The following is a 16055-nucleotide window of genomic DNA, read 5'->3' on the forward strand; positions in this document are numbered from 1 at the left end:
GGCTGTGAGGTCAGTACCTATAAATTAACGAGACACGTCTTGCTGAGATGCCGGGGGTAGGTAAAAGAGAGAAAGGTACATGAATAGAATTTACACTGGAAGGTTTGTTACAGAAGGTGCGGCTCATCCATGAAGGCTACGCAATCACTTTTGGACATTTCGTAAATATTCGCTGCATGTAACTCTTCCTCATTTACCCCGTTGAGGTTCTAAGGAAATCCGGGCAGGCAGTAGGCAGGTGAGAGCGATATAGTCGTTTACAGCGCCGAAGTCAACGGCGTCGTACAGTTGTATCAAAACCATGTTGTAGGCACAGAGGTCATGCGTCGGATCCCAATTCACATGGACTATTACACGTTGAGCGTCAAACTCCACTTCACCGTCTGCGTTATGCTCAACACGAATGGTGTTAACGCGAACCCGAAAAGAGAAAGGACTCCTTGCTTTCTGCACATTGTAAGTCGTCGTGAGTACAAAATTGCTGAAATTAGCGCTCCTGATCCAATCATACTATCGTCAATACCAGCGTTGGTGGTTATGGCGATCCAAAAATGGCGATTTCAAAGAACTGGGTTTCCTCCGTGAATCTGGGTCTCGATCCCGGTTGGACCTCGGGCTCGATCACATTTTGTTGATATACACGACTCGCAATACGTGTATAATCAGTCCTTTATAATTACCTAGTGTTCCCTACTTTGCGCGTTCAGAACTGATAATGTGTTAAGAGAAAGAAATAGTCTTAAAGCACGGTGCCACGACCGCTGCAACAGTCGTATGAAACGTGTCAGTCAAAAAGGAAAATCGATGCTAGAGACTGGACTACTAATTGTAAGCCTTAACTTCTTTGTATAATCCAACTGTCATTTAAATTACAAAAAAAAAAGTTTACAATTAACGCATAAAGCCATTAGGATTATATTCCTGGGTAACGTAAGAGAACGAGTATCAATTCAGACAAACCATCCAGCGCCTGATAGTAGACAAAATCCCCATCCTGTTATGTTGGCTATTTACATGGAGTGCGACTTTGAAATGCAACGGCCAAGAAGAAACCTTCTTTCTGTTTAAGAATAAACTTCGTTTCCTTACACCCTCTTATACCGTGGTCGATTTTCTGAAATTTGCTGAAAATTGGGTGCTAGTCGCAGGGACACGTTGGTGTCTAAGTTTGAACGCGGGCATAGATAGACAGACTTCGTTTCGTGCTGGAGGCCAGCAGTCTGCGTGATAGAACGCCTAACGGCGATACAGAACGTAAAACTCAAAGCATAGATAGATCCTCTGAAATTATTTCGACTTTCATCAACATGCCGTGCAACACCAGCTGAAGCATTAGCGCGGAGTTAACCCGAGGAGCCGAGTACTTTCTTCAGATGCCTGGGCTTACTAACACTGCAGGAATTGATCACATCTATTAGAGTACCACTGGTATCACAAGTAATGGCCATAAAATAATCCAGTGCTGAACGGGAATTCAAAGGCGAGTGAACTGATTTGTCTCCTGAAGTCATAATCTACCTTTGCCAAATTCAAATCACCGCTCTTTTCGAATATGATGATGATGATCAGGGAGTACTATATTTCAATTTGTATGTACCATTTCCAGTATTGAGCCCTCAATCAAGCCCATCGTTTAATCGTCCATTGACGTTTCAGATTTGCTTCGTTTATTCATCAGCCTATAAGCTTACAACTGCGGGGGCTTGCCCCTCACAGTTAGCCTAGGATTCGCAAATCCCTTTCGAATGTTTACAGCTATCATCCTATCGCGTCTTATTTAAATTCTCAGATGACTTCGTATTAACATCTTAATAAGTTGCGTAAACATATTTGATTTACAGAGCATTCCAATTTCAAACATGGCAAATCCACTTCCAAGTTTTCAAAGGTCGTAATTGACTTCACCAACTTAACGCAAGGCTTCATTAAATATTCACTCCAGGCAAAATTAGGGATTTCTATTGCGTGATTTTGTGGCGGGTAAGGTAATAGATTGCTACTAATGGTCTGGTCCACAGGGAAGTGTGACAGATAGACCTGCTGCCCCGATTTTCGTGAACTGGATGACCAAAGAGCCCAGCTATTGACTGACTATATTGCATCTACCTTATCTGATCTAAAAAATGAGTGACCCGGACGTGATTTGAACACGCAACCTTCTGATCTGGAGTCAGACGCGCTACCGTTGCGCCACCAGGTCCTCGGTACCGCAGTGGTAATAAGTTGCCTTCATCCTATTTGGCATTGCAGAACAAACAATGGCCACCCCGTTGTGCAATAGTGAGCCACAAATCTATACAAGCTTCGTATTTTTTGTTCGTTTTTTTTAATTACAATTATGGAAATATTGGGCCTGGTTAAAAGAAGTGCGAATATAACTCAACAACGTAGGTACAATACTAGATGGCATTCGTAAAATATGTATGATAAGAAATATACACCAACGAAAGGACCCTGATGCTGGCATCCGACTGCTATATACAGCTGTACCATCGAAGTATGCATGTAAAATTGAAGAAAAACGAACTGCGTCGGCCGGGAATCGAACCCGGATCAACTGCTTGGAAGGCAGCTATGCTAACCATTATACCACCGACGCGTGGTGAAACGGCGTCAGTTTTCAATCTGTATGTATGGTGTTATTTAAAAAAATTGAACTATATATAGGAACCAATAATTCTGACGCAAATTGTCATGTAAGATGTTGCGTTCTTCAGTATTAGAGTGTTGCGAATAGTAGGTATATGATCTTGATCATTTGCGATTGGCCGTAACCTTCCAGTCGAACAAACAAACGCTGTTGATGATTTCATGGGTAAAAGATCACGAGTTAACCTCTAGACCAGATATGTTTAAATCGAACTTTTTTCCTGTTAAAGCAACCCCACTTCATAGCTGATTAGCTCGTAAGTTTTATGCTTTTTAATAACTTCACTTTATATATACTAACTTTAATCTTTCTACTGATTTAGCTACACTACAAATTTGATCAATTATCAAAGTTTCAATTAGTCTTCAATCGTAAATAGAATAATCCGGAAAGTTTAAAGCATACGAATATAGGAACAAAAATAGAAATATAAAACAGCTGATTTTATTTCCTTTTATGTTTCCGTGAAGATGTACAGTGTAGGTGGGCCTATTGCCGCTAAACATCGATATACCGGTATAGTACATTTTACTAAACTTTTTGTCTTTAGTAATAAGATCGGCCTGCAAACCGTTTTAATTGTTATAGTATAATGTACAATGGTTACCAGTGTTTTGGTTTGTTAATATAGAAAAGATATAGCTTATACGCGACCATTAAATGATGAGAGAGAGAGATATATGGCAGCAGATCGAGAATATAGGTCCCGTTTATCAAAGCTGTATGCAAGGCGAAACTTTCTGTGCTTCTTTAGTAGTACGCTAAAAAAAAGCGTAACGAAAAGCTTGAATAACTGGTGATTTTTCTCTATGAATGTTTATAGATTTTCAGATGGTCTAGTAAAGGCTACAGTGAAAATTTCGTGGGTCGTATGCACCTCCAGTAGTGAAGAGCATAAGAATCCTAGCCTGCTTGAATGGAGACGTCCCAAGAATGATAAGTACTTTGTAGAGCTTGCAAAAGGCCGGATGGATCGATAAATAAAAAAAGGATGAAGATTCAACTGAACTAAGCTACTGCTATTCGTAGGTATATTGTACTCCGCTGCTAATCTTCACGAAGCAATACGGGTTCGAAATCGGACGTAAGCACATTCAATGGAGGGCCCGAGAGAATGAAGCCCAGACCATTATGTGATAGGTATCTTTGCCGACACATATACGTCATAATATTATGTGTGCAAATATGGAAATGCCTACGATACAAATCTTGGAACGTGTTATGAAGCTTGTTGAAAACGTTTCGGCTGGAATACTGCTATTGACCCTTCTAAACTGTTCTAACAACGATATCTGCCAAAGCTATTTTAAGCTATAGCGAGACAACTACAGAGTTTGACTTTCGAATATGTAACTAATATAGTGGGAGAATTTTAATCATAGGACATGATCTGATAAGTTACAAATCTAGCTTTAACTAATATTGATGGACTTAAGAAATAGACTAGAAAAGAGACTTGGATGGATCGTTCACCTTTCCCACTGACTTATTTTTTGCTAGTGCACCTACAAGGGCGAACTGCCGTCAAATCTCCTGGTCGAGCTATTTTTGATCGAAAAGGACACCTTGAAGTGGTCGCTTGCTTGGCGCCGTAGACCATACGGTCAAAGATTACAACACGGTTTAAGGGGAAGGATCCTATTTTAATATGGGCTTCCTCACTTTAGTGTTATCATAGCATCTGTGAACTCTAGTTATTACACGTGATTGGGCAAATGACAAGTGATGCTGCTAGAGGAGCATGAAAACATAATAGAGCTTCAAGTTTGGATTTAAGGTGAGCCCGAACGACCACTGTCGTTGTCGAAATTTCACAAAATGTAAATTTATAAAATCAGTTTAATTTTCTTAAGCGTAAAGTAAATTAGAAGCTTGACATCGGCATATATCGGTGCGAAAAAATGGAAATAGAAAAGAAGTGGAAAGTGGGAAAGGAAATCGATTTCAATACAAAATTTTTTTGTATTGATACAAATACATTCTTGGACTCAGCAGCTGGTCAATTTTGACTTAAGCAGGATCAGGCTTTTTGAACGAAGATGCTTTATGTACATGAAATCTTGTCATGTACATATGTGCGAAACTTCCCATATATTTACCTGCGAAATATTGACGGCAAAATCGGCGTACAAATAAGTGCATCTTTCCACTTACGTGAAAGGTCTGCCAGTCTAAAAGCGCTGACTTGGCTCCTTGCTAGTTATAGATAATTATCATGCTCTGTATAACCGGAATAGTAAAATTCGTGTGGTAAACATCCAGTTCCCCACCACCCGTTTTTAAACTGCACGCAAAATAGACTTAATGTCTATATTTTCTAATTATGTCTATATCGAGCTGTTGTACATAATTTATTGAACCGCCAGTATTTTTTGGTGCTACACTTGCATGTGTTTCCGTAAACACCAGTTTGACATCAGGTGGATTTTCTTCATGATTCTAGTAGAGAGTGAACTAATGACGCAGGAGCCAAACAACAAGAACCACTGCTTTGTGCTCTTTCGGTAAGTTCATATTCAGCATTGTATGTTAGGCTTTGTGGGATGTTTTCGAAAAACGAAAAAGTCCCAAACGGTCAAATTTATGGTTCCAATTTTCCATGGTAGATTAGCTTATACTAAAATGCCAATGAAAAATGACCTACGAATTTAGTTAAAAATCGATAGCTTTCAAAGATGTACGTAAATTCTATATTAAATAATTTGCCTGTCACTTACTGCTTGCAATTGAGCATAATCCCGAGAACTAATGAACATAACTCAACTTTAATAATTAATATCTTTACGATCACGGATCTCTGATACTAAGATATGTGTGCCAGCAACACAAAAACAAGCTCTCGGCATGTTTATGTTGGAAATATTTCGTTGTTTATGTTAGCAATTTACGAAAAATTTTCAAAAAACCCTGCCTCGTCGCAATCCATGAGCTATAGCAATTCGTGTATATTACATCCCTGCCAAATAGAACCAAGTTTTGTATATATGTGTTCTTCGTGCCCAAATAGCTTATCCCACAATGGCAAGTCAACATCCGGTGACGTTCATCTTTTTCAACTCCCTCGCGGCCTATATCGGCCACAGAGGTTTTGTTCAATGTCTCTGTCTGTGTCCTATTTGCTCCTGAAGCAAGGCATTATTAGAACAATCTCGCCCTACGGGTCCACCAGGAGGCAACACACATCGCCCTTCTTAGGCTCTATATCTTTCTGGCCTAGCTTTTCCACTGATCTTGTTTTTGATGAGTGTCTAGGGCCTGATTCGTGAAGGTAAATGCTTGTCAGCGGTCATTCTTCGCCTCGGTTTACGCCAAACATGTATAAATTCTGCAAAAACAACCCAACGACCATGTCCATAAAGAAACAAATGAGGCCGTTTCCCGTATAACTCGTAAAGAACATTGTTCATTTTTATTTAATATAAGTCAAATGAATAAAAGAATAATCATTTAAAACGCACAGTTGTAAAATCGCACGTCAGTTTCACGATACCGAGACTTCAGGTCTACACTGAATTTCCACCTTTCATTACTGCCTTCGATACTTTGCGGGCGCTCCCCTTTACACGTCTGGTGGCAAAAGCCTCCACAATATAGCAGGCTAAGCCTTCCTCAGTTTTCTGAAGCTTTGAGTAGGGACCGTAGTAAGTTCCATCAAAACAGTTCTTGCAGACTGGAGCTAACGGCCATGTATGGTGCAGTTATGTCTAAGGTAGGCCCCACAAGAAAAGTTATATTGGGCCTACTGCCACGTTACGCCATTCATCAGCACGCGGCTTTGGCACAGACAGCGTTTGGGGCTTAGCCTCAAGGTCCATCAGGTCTACAAAGCAGTCGTTAATCGAATGGAAGAGATCGTGAGCAAGTTAGTATGAAACAACATCGAGAACTTGCTTGACTCTATATTGTAAAGGGACATTTGGAAAAAACAATATTGGCTTTTATTCACTGTATGAGCTGACACTGAAAATTAACTTCAAGGTAAACTATGTCTTTATCAAATAAAGAAACACCATCCTATCTTTACTTCGCTGATGCCGTTAACGTTCTATTGCTGAAGATTCTGAGTTTCAATCTTGGTGTTGTCTTAGCCTGAACAGGTTCTACTAAAGCAGGCAATGAAACGAAAATAGGTAAACATATTCAGATAATTACGTACCTGCAGAGCAGCAAGCCTATTAAACTGATTATGTCAATTCCAGCGGTGTGAATAGAATCAGAACAGAAGCCGCTTAAATAGCACTATCTTTTGTTTCCCTAGTTTCGGCAGTTAATAAAGATTTGTCTATTAAAACGCACCTGACTTAACATAGGCCATCTCTTCCTTCGTTCATTCCTAGCAGGAAGAAAATGGCGTCACTGTCATATGTATTAACTAACTGTAATTTAACTAAGTAACACCGATTTACTGCTCAAAATCAAGAAAAATCAGCGATAATGTAACTGCAACTAGAACGAAGCAGCTATTTTTGTCTCGTTTCTAGCTCCTTGGATATTCAATAGGACAGCTGTGTAATGGAAATATTTCTGGTTAAAAAAAAAATTCCAAAATTATTTTTCTAAGCACATTTGAGATTACTGCCATATGTATAGAACTATGCGTTTTTAGGGTTTTATTTTTGGACCTAACAAGGACTAACGGTTGATCAAACGGTTGAAAAAAATGAAGCTGACGCTGCGTTTGTTAAAGTGGTAGCATACACACTGTAATTCTTCAACACATCGAAGTAAAGCTTTTTAATCGATTATTATCGTGAGTGCTGTACACAAATATTCAGACATTGGGAGTTTTTTTGATGGGTTTTCTTTGTGCGAATGCCTCTCAAATCATATGTATCGGCCAGCGGAACTCAAAAGCTGAGGTAGCCAAACTTTACTGTTGAATACATAAAATACCACAAGGATACCGTTGTGAAGTATCGTCTTGTATATATTCGCAGATATGTGGGCGTGATGTGCCAGTCGTTTTCAGCTATACTAGGACTCGATATACGTAATCATTCGATGTAATTGGACATAGGCCTGGCGTTTCAGACAATTAGCTAAGGTCAAAGGCGAAAGAGAGTTATAAACGCTCGATTGATTCTCTGGAAGTTAAATAAAGTGAAACGGTAATAGCAAGAAAACCTTGTATGAAAAAGGCGCTTTTCGGCCAGTGCCGCTTTCATGAATTTTTGTTGATCGGAATTCTCCGGCTTATTTTCATTACATTACTTTCGATTTGTCTGTTTGTTTTTCGAGCCACCTTTTCACAGAAAGCTTGGAAAGTTGGCATAGTCGGAGACGCACGGCATCCGGAAAAGATAAGCACGCTTCTATAGCCGTATGTTCTCGTAATGTGAAATGCAATTCATCCCACATAAAAAAAAAAAAGCTCTCTAACGAAAATTCTCAGCGGTGTCTCTATTGTCTGTCGTCATGGATCACGTAGATCGCCAGCAGCAACGTTCATGTTTACGCCTGCGACTAGCCCATGAACGAGTTAAAAGTAGCACAGAGAAAACATGCAGGACTCAAATGCCGCTCCGTTTTGCAACACCGTGAAGGAAATAGCGTTTTTTTATACTGGCTCCAACGGATGTACAGTGTGGTATCAACACCACTGCCATGCCCCCATCCTTCCTTTGATGATAATATCAACTTCGAGGTTGACTGGAAAGCAGACGACGTAATAGAGCAACAACAACCTGAGACATCGCTGTAGCGGCAAAATAGTAAATTACGTTCGGGTGGATTGAGGCAGGGGAAAATAAACAGGACAGATGTTAGCAGGTCGCTGGTGGCCTTCGTACAGTGGCAGCCTATATACACGCACCCTTTGGGCTACTTTCTTTGTTCGTTTCCTTCGAAAAGTCATTCTTCTCAAATGCACCCCCCACCCCCGTTTACGGGACCTACGGAAGCGTATGGAGCCGTTCTCACTTCTTGTGTCATTTGCTCTTCGGGTGGGCTGTTTCTCGCGGCGTAGAGTTGTACTCTTGTTGCCGCTGCTACCTTGCACCGCGCCGAGCAGATTCGTTCGTTCTGCAAGGTCCCCAGGGAGATATCAAAGAGCTGAGCTCAACGCAAGCTATGGACAAAACAACGAACCAACGAGTGAACGCACATTCGTGCCAGTCTTAGAAAGAGAGTTCACAACCCATAGGAAACCATAAACGCCAATGACCCTATAGCTGTTGTTGACTTTTCTGCTTGCTTTGGAAGGTCAGAAGACCTGCCGAGCCGCGAATACCGTGGCGCTGTTGTGGACGTACGCAGAAACACGCATTACCACCACAGTCGTAGTCAAACAGCGAGGGGGCAGAACGGGGAACGATTGCAGAAACCATCAGGTCGAGACGAACATGGGTAAACTAGACAATACAAGGTGTAATAGGGAGAAAATAAGATCGTTTCAAACTGCGGGAAAACGTGACACAGAAAAGAAGTACTGCACAACAAAAACATCTGCTACAGCAGAGTCTGTTTCATCTGTTACCCGAACTATTCCTGTTGGATAGCAAGCTATAAGCTTGTGTATTTTTAAGCAGGCAGGTATGTACGTCTGTGTAAAGCCTCTACACGACTCGAGGCTGCATACTCATGCACAGTTGTCGTATATGTATCTACTTACATTGTAGATGTGAGTGAATGGACTATATTATTCCGTGATTATCTCCTTTTATAATTAGTGCTTAGGATAATTAGCGCTCACAGTTAATATAGATGGGCAGAAGATGGGCAGATGAAAATAGTTACTGAGAAGGATCTGCATCGAAAATTTCTAGTTTCTATTTTTTTTCATCAAGGCGGCCAAATTGTTCTTTTATTTAGTTACAACAGAAATCACTTTATTTTCATATCTACGTATGTATGGTCTATAAAATGTTTTCGCTGAGAAATTGGCAACGATCTTTCACAGATCACCCGAAGATCCTGGATTAGAAGGCCTCTCGAAAGCTCGCGCCCGTCTCGGTAATTAGTCATTTCCTAATGTCTTTTTATTCGATTGCGTTTACGCGTTACATCAGACAGTTTTGTAGCTTTCGAAAAATTGCCCTCACAATATGGTTGAGATTTTTATCAATGAAACAGAACTTTAACTACAATTATTTTTATTATTATAGAAGCTTATATATTTTGTCGAACAACTTCTTTATTCCTGTTCTGCGTCTGAGTTTCTGTAAATTAATGTGCAAGAGAGAAAAAAATATTGTTGCGCTACTTCGTGATCTCTACTCATGTTTTACGTCCGGTATTTTAGCCGGTAGCCACCACTTTAGACGAATCAGCGACAAGAAACGGTGCGTCTATGCGAGGACCTAAACTACCACGAGCCCCTATGTTTAGCAGAAATACATACTACTCACTGTGCTACCACGAAGTTAACGTGAGCAACAATAATTGGCGGCGATATTGAAGGACCATCATGAACTTAATATTGCTTGAAGTGTAGCGTAAAGATATGGCTTGCGGAAACTTCTGATTTTAAGTGCTATCGCTCGTTTAGTGGCCACGTGCGTTGTCTGATACTTCCCCAATTCACAGTTGCTAAGAATTTTCTATCATCAATTGATCCGAAGCACAAATGTAAATATTAGAATCGTTACCGTAGTTTCGTCTCCGTTTGAAGAGAATTATCTCATGCAGCCATTGGTCTCCAAATCGAAAAGCTTAGGAGAACTTGCGTCATTTGTGTAGTACAGCTATTCACTAGGTTCCTACTGCGGCTTATCGTTCCTAATGAGCTTTGCCTTTCGAATTTTAGGCCATTGGCACACTTCAACATATTGTTGTTATTGTTATCATCCCTCATATATTCGATCCTCAGTTCGTCACATTCAGATTCAGCCAAACCGGACTCATTCGAACTGGAATGATTGTGATCGAGTGGCCTTACCACGTTACCAGCCGCCCCGCGTCATCTGCTTCACCACGATTCTTCTCGCATCGCACCTTATCAACCGTCGAAGTTGCCCACGAAATGCATGCTGTACATTGAGTCTGAACATGCACATACGCGAGGCAGCACTATTGTATCGGAACAGGGAATCGTAAAGGCGATGCAAAAGGTTTATTTTGAAAGGCAAATTGCTGATACGTACTAGCCAAGTCTTACAGAGTCGTTAGGAGGTAAACCGGGAGCGCAAACGAAAGCTGGGGATAGAACATCTGCATGTATTCGCGACGGGCTGCTAGACCGAATGCTTAGTGGTATACGTCTGCTAGGCGCATTCGGTTCGCTCGGATCGAGCCAGGCAGGAATTGGTTGAAATGTTTGGCTCTGCCATTCTTTTTTGTCCACACCACCACTGCCTAGCAACTTAGTACGCAGCCCAGTGTCGCTTCGCCATCTACTACACGCATTTCACTAGGGCGTAAGCGAAACAACCTTCGATTATAGCGACCGAAGGAACGCTGAAGGGGCAGAATGAAAAAGAAGGAAAAACTGCGCGCTTCGGACGAGGAGGAAAACTTGGAGATGGCTGAAAGGCTGGTTTGCGTAGCTAGCTCTAAAAGGGCAGTCAACGTAGCGGACTGCTACTACAATCCTTGCGACTATAACGACAACTGTGTTACCGCAACTCTACGAGCTTACCTCACTTATCTAACTGTACCTTTAAAATGAATCCAGCGCGTGAATGGTTTAGAGTCCTTATGCGCGAATGGGCCCTGATTTCCTTTTGCCAGTATAATGGCTGTGTCAGGTCCTTGTTCTAACATGCAAGCGACGCAGTAGTGAGAACTAATGGACGTGTAACTTTAGTCGCCTTATGTGGCTTGGAATCAAGTAAGACAAGGGAATTCGCACCAAATCGCGTAGGGGCAACAAGGAATAGAAGAATTATTAGCGTGGCCTGGTCGGGACTACTTTGTTGCCAGTCAAAGATGTCACTTAACATTTTCATATAGGTAACAGCCGATCGTATTTCGAGCCGGGTCGCATCATGTACATGCGTACCTATCGAGTAAACAAAAGTTCGTTCAACTGAAACTTTTATATGGGTTGTTGTAACAACAAGATCACGTCAATGGGTCCTCGAAACGTACGAGGATATTTCATGCGTGACGATTTTCCATTTGCTATGAGGATATATGGTTTGGCAAGAAAAATTGACAACGTATTCATTGTGCAGATATTTGACCAGTGCGGTTGCTAAATATTTCTCAGATAAAGCTGTTCAATCAAGAGCTTCTTGAGAATCTGGATCATGAAAACAGGGTTTCCTAAGAGAAACTGGTGCTCGCAAATATTGCTATTATCAGACGGTAAATTCGACTACATAATTGAGCGCGTGTAGACGCGACACTTCCGTTATTGACAATGAGAGCTACCAACCGTCAGCGTTAAAGTAAATTACGGCATACGCACATTTTGTAAGAGTGCGCGGTGGTACAAAGCATGCGGCAAGTCTTATATTTAAAGATACGATAGCCAATGTGCCTGTCCAGTCTGATTGGAGACACTTACGGCTGCATTTACCCGAGGAACCTGCCTCTATGCATCTGTAACATCTATCCGTCCAGTGATAATTTGCGGTGTAGTCGTTGCGCACCGTTAAGAGTTCTGCAGAGCAAGTATAGCGTTTACGTCCACCGGAGGTAGCGAAAACGAACATCAATGGCAGGAACTGATCACTGCTACCGGGGTCTTTCTGTCCTTTTTCCCTTGAAGAGCGGCGGAAGCTTGTCTTAATGATGGCTGCGGGGCGCCGTGCTTACCTCTTGGGAGTCCATTAGGACCGGTATCATTCATGATCAATACCTAAATTATTATAATGAAAAGCAGGCCCTCCAGGATCCGGAAAGGGCCCAAAACTTCCTCCTTGTTCGCGATGGCCTTTTTATTATTATTATGGCCCAGGCGGACAATCAGTAGTACCGTCTTTGATTTGCTTCAACTCGCATTTAATGTGTAACAGCTTTATATAGAAAATGTAATCAGCAGGGAGGCAAATATATTATGTCGTTCTTGCTGATTGGGTTCGTGTATAGAAGGTAACAAGCATTCGAAATAGTTCTATTTTAACGCACCGTTTTTTTTCGGCCGTTGAAAACTATAGACAGGGTATTATACTCGATCGTCGAAATACAAAATTAAATAAATGAAATAAAATAATTCTGCTAAGCTAAGTACGTACCACTTTGATTGATGACCTCCCCTTCATCCTTACGTTCTGGCAATGCCATAATTATAGAATTTCTATGATTTGTGAGGGAAGAACTGCGAAAAGTGATTTTTGCACTTATTCATTGGAAGTAAGTTAACATTATTAACTGAGTGATGCAGAGACCGAGATAGATGACAGTTTAATAGTACCAGCCAATAGGACGTATGAAGATTTTCCATTTGAATTACCTTAAGGTTTGCCAGGTAGCTAAAAATACATATCGTCTCTTATTGTCATTGTGGAGGATGACGCCTTTTCTATTTTTGGTCTTTTTTAATGGTTGATTGTAGTACAATACGAGTCACGACTAATCGTTTTGCGATCTCTTAGCAATCGCATTAAATACATTGAATCGTTCCTTTCACGTCAGTCTGGGCTTCACGAACTGTGTATCTCTCTTTCTTATTTGCCCTCGCAGTACTTTCGCATATGATCGACTTTTCGTGGCCAAGTGATCGACCGCTTTGAAAACGTCTCAGTCTCGTACAGTTTCCCTGATAGAGACACGATCAAGTACTTTTTCTTGGCGTCGATTCATATAGCGTTCGCCTTTGTAACCAGCTTTCATTATTTCGTGGTTGATGTTTAGTTCCTTGGCAGTCGATCCTGGTCAACTTTTCTGTTGACTTTACCAACTGTTTTTCATACCTAAACGACCACCGCTGAGAGTAGCTTTTAGATCGAGATTTTCCGACTTTCCGAGAACGACTTTTCCATAAATATGTACAAACAGGACCGGACCGCATTTGCACAATAAGTTTGAGAAACATAGACGATTTCTGAAGAAATTGCGCTTCGTGTTAAATCTGAATAGAGGCACTCGAATTTTAGCATATTTACTACCGCCAAATGACACCAATATACACCTAGCATGCCCCATATTGTCCGAGATATGTAAGTTAAAAGTTATCTAGCTGGACGAACGCTCAATACGTTTCCGATGAATTCTATTTGAGCACTTTTCAAGATTCTGTATTATATGCACGCTAGCTGAAAAACAGTGAGAAATGTCACCATACTCCTCGATTGGTCAGAGAATATACTCTGACAGTGTGACAAGCCGTTTTAGTTAAAAGTTTGTTGTAATAACTTCACTTTTCCACATTTTCAGTTGTAAAAATAACTTCGCCACCAAATCAATGGTTTCGGGTAAAAGAACAGGACGTAGAAATGCTTTTTGACTTTTTAGCCATGCTGCCTTTGGTTGAAGTAAACTGGCCGCGCCACCCGCAGCTTTTTCATTAAGCGTCTATGAAATTTACGTCATACAAATCGTAAAAGTTATAAACATAAGTTCAAACACATTAGTCAGTCTTTTTGAGCGGGAAACACTTTTAGACTTGATTTCGAAGAAAATATATGCACGTAGAGCACGCATAAAAAACTACCTCAATGAATAGCTAGCTTTCTACCAAATTTTTCATTTAGAAAAGGTTACTAATGCTAGAAAGCTCAGAGTTTCGGACGGTTCGGTCCGATCCGATCGTAGCGGGTAGGGGCTAACAAGAAAAAACTTTGATTTTGAAATCGTCAGTGGTTTCTGAATATTCTGTGTTCACGTTTCGCAAGTAGAAGCGAAATCGAGCTGTTTCTTGATTATGCCAACGGTTTATTTCTTACTGTGGTCTCGTTAGTCCTGTTTCGTAAGACTATATGTTGCATACACGGTCACATAATTATTAGGCCCAGTAGGATCTACGTAGTTAAAAGGTATATGTTCCTCCTGCTCACTGACTGAAGCGGCCGTCAATGCTAGCCAACGACGGAATAACTCGGGAAAACGTGTATAATTACTTTTCGGTAACAATCTTACCCGCAATGCGTTTTGCCATTTCTTGACGGTGCGGAAAAGCGGTCCCGTTGACGTTGTTTAGGGGTACATGACTTAACGAAGAGACAGAGCATGGAAATCGTAAACGATAGAAAATAAGAGGAATTTTCTTTGTAAACCGTAAATTAGCCTGAATGAACTAGTGATTTTAAGAGTTAATTATTACGTGACCAAACTAGAGAATGCTCAAGTGAACCTTTAAAAGACATTAGCATGTAGCAAGCATGACAACTCAGTGCTGAAAAAACCTGTAGTTTTTTCAGCACTGAGTGTTTAGATAGTACGTTGATACTCCACTGTAAAATTACGATGTGCAAATGCTTCTATGTATGAGTGGCCTATGACACGAGAGCTCATAGCCTATAAGGGCTATGACCTAATTAATGGTGCTTTGAGTTAATATGCCTTATCGTTAAGCCAAACCTCAAAATTACCAAAAAACCATACGAAAATCGACTAAAATGTTTCTGACGATATCACCTACAATTGAGTTAACATATAATAATTAGTTTCTATAAATGGTTTGCTTTTCATTTTCCCATAGAACACCCACTATATTCACTATTTTATTTACGAGCAGCAAATTGGTAATTGTTTTTGCATCGACGCTATACATAGACTATACTTTGGTCGGATTTGCAAAGAATAGCTTTTTCTCTACGACGAAGTTTGTCGTCAAGATGTTACTCCCGCTAATTTATACTGTGATACAAATATGGTTAAAAAATAAGAAAAATTAGAATGCTCAACAATATGGAGCATATTTTCGTAATAGGTCACAATACAATTTTTTCATTTCAATTTTTCAATTTCAATTTTTCGGAAATGGGTAAGTAACCAAATTGTTGACGACGATATTGACCCAAAAGTGTATTCCTTCACCTTACCTTAACCAAGGAAAAGTAGAAGGATCTTCGCGCTCAGTGTTGCTTCATGATGCAGAGTAACGATAACGGTTTACATTAGCGTCCCCTAAAGCATCTGACTTTAATCAGAAAACTGTATAACTGGGGACTTCTTTTTAATCATGCGACAAGCCCACTTTCAAAGACTAGTCAGCCAGCCACATCGATGACCAGCTGTTATTAAGGTCAATATAACCGACTTGATTTATTTTTAAACCGTGATACCTTTTTTCTAGCAGTCTACCTCAGTAATATATGGAACTGTTTATTTCGTCCACCAGGAGCGGGACGGCTTGGCAACAGCGTAAACTGCAGACTTCATTTAATCTTCATTTAGCTGTGCTTCCGCTGACTTCACTATGCAGAAGGATAAGCTCTTTTTAGAATTATTTATACATGTTGAACCGAAATGTTTTCATATCTAGCTAATCATGTTAGCCATGTTATAATTGGTCGTTTTTAATCTCAAATCTAAATCGTTTATTTGCTAGAATACAACAGTTCTATTAGAACCAAACGAC

At 40.5% G+C, this 16055-nt stretch overlaps 1 protein-coding gene and 2 non-coding genes across 3 annotated transcripts in view; 1 reads left to right on the top strand and 2 right to left on the bottom strand.

The window, feature by feature from the left end:
* Positions 1-2128: 2128 nt before the first annotated feature.
* Positions 2129-2200, bottom strand: TRNAW-CCA (transfer RNA tryptophan (anticodon CCA)). Its single transcript has one exon. It is a non-coding gene; the product is annotated as a tRNA-Trp (tRNA).
* Positions 2201-2527: 327 nt separating this feature from the next.
* TRNAG-UCC (transfer RNA glycine (anticodon UCC)) lies at positions 2528-2599 on the bottom strand. Its single transcript has one exon. It is a non-coding gene; the product is annotated as a tRNA-Gly (tRNA).
* Positions 2600-2712: 113 nt separating this feature from the next.
* The window catches only part of LOC111249430 (uncharacterized), a 33277-nt gene continuing 19934 nt past the window's right edge, over positions 2713-16055 (top strand). The window contains exons 1-3 of the mRNA XM_086987529.1: positions 2713-2906; positions 3121-3166; positions 3474-4427. The gene's annotated coding sequence lies outside the window, so the exon portion shown is untranslated. The remainder of the gene's footprint in view (positions 2907-3120; positions 3167-3473; positions 4428-16055) is intronic.

The sequence above is a fragment of the Varroa destructor genome, unplaced genomic scaffold, assembly GCF_002443255.2.
Source record: "Varroa destructor unplaced genomic scaffold, Vdes_3.0 BEIS01000004.1, whole genome shotgun sequence".
Taxonomy (NCBI): domain Eukaryota; kingdom Metazoa; phylum Arthropoda; class Arachnida; order Mesostigmata; family Varroidae; genus Varroa; species Varroa destructor.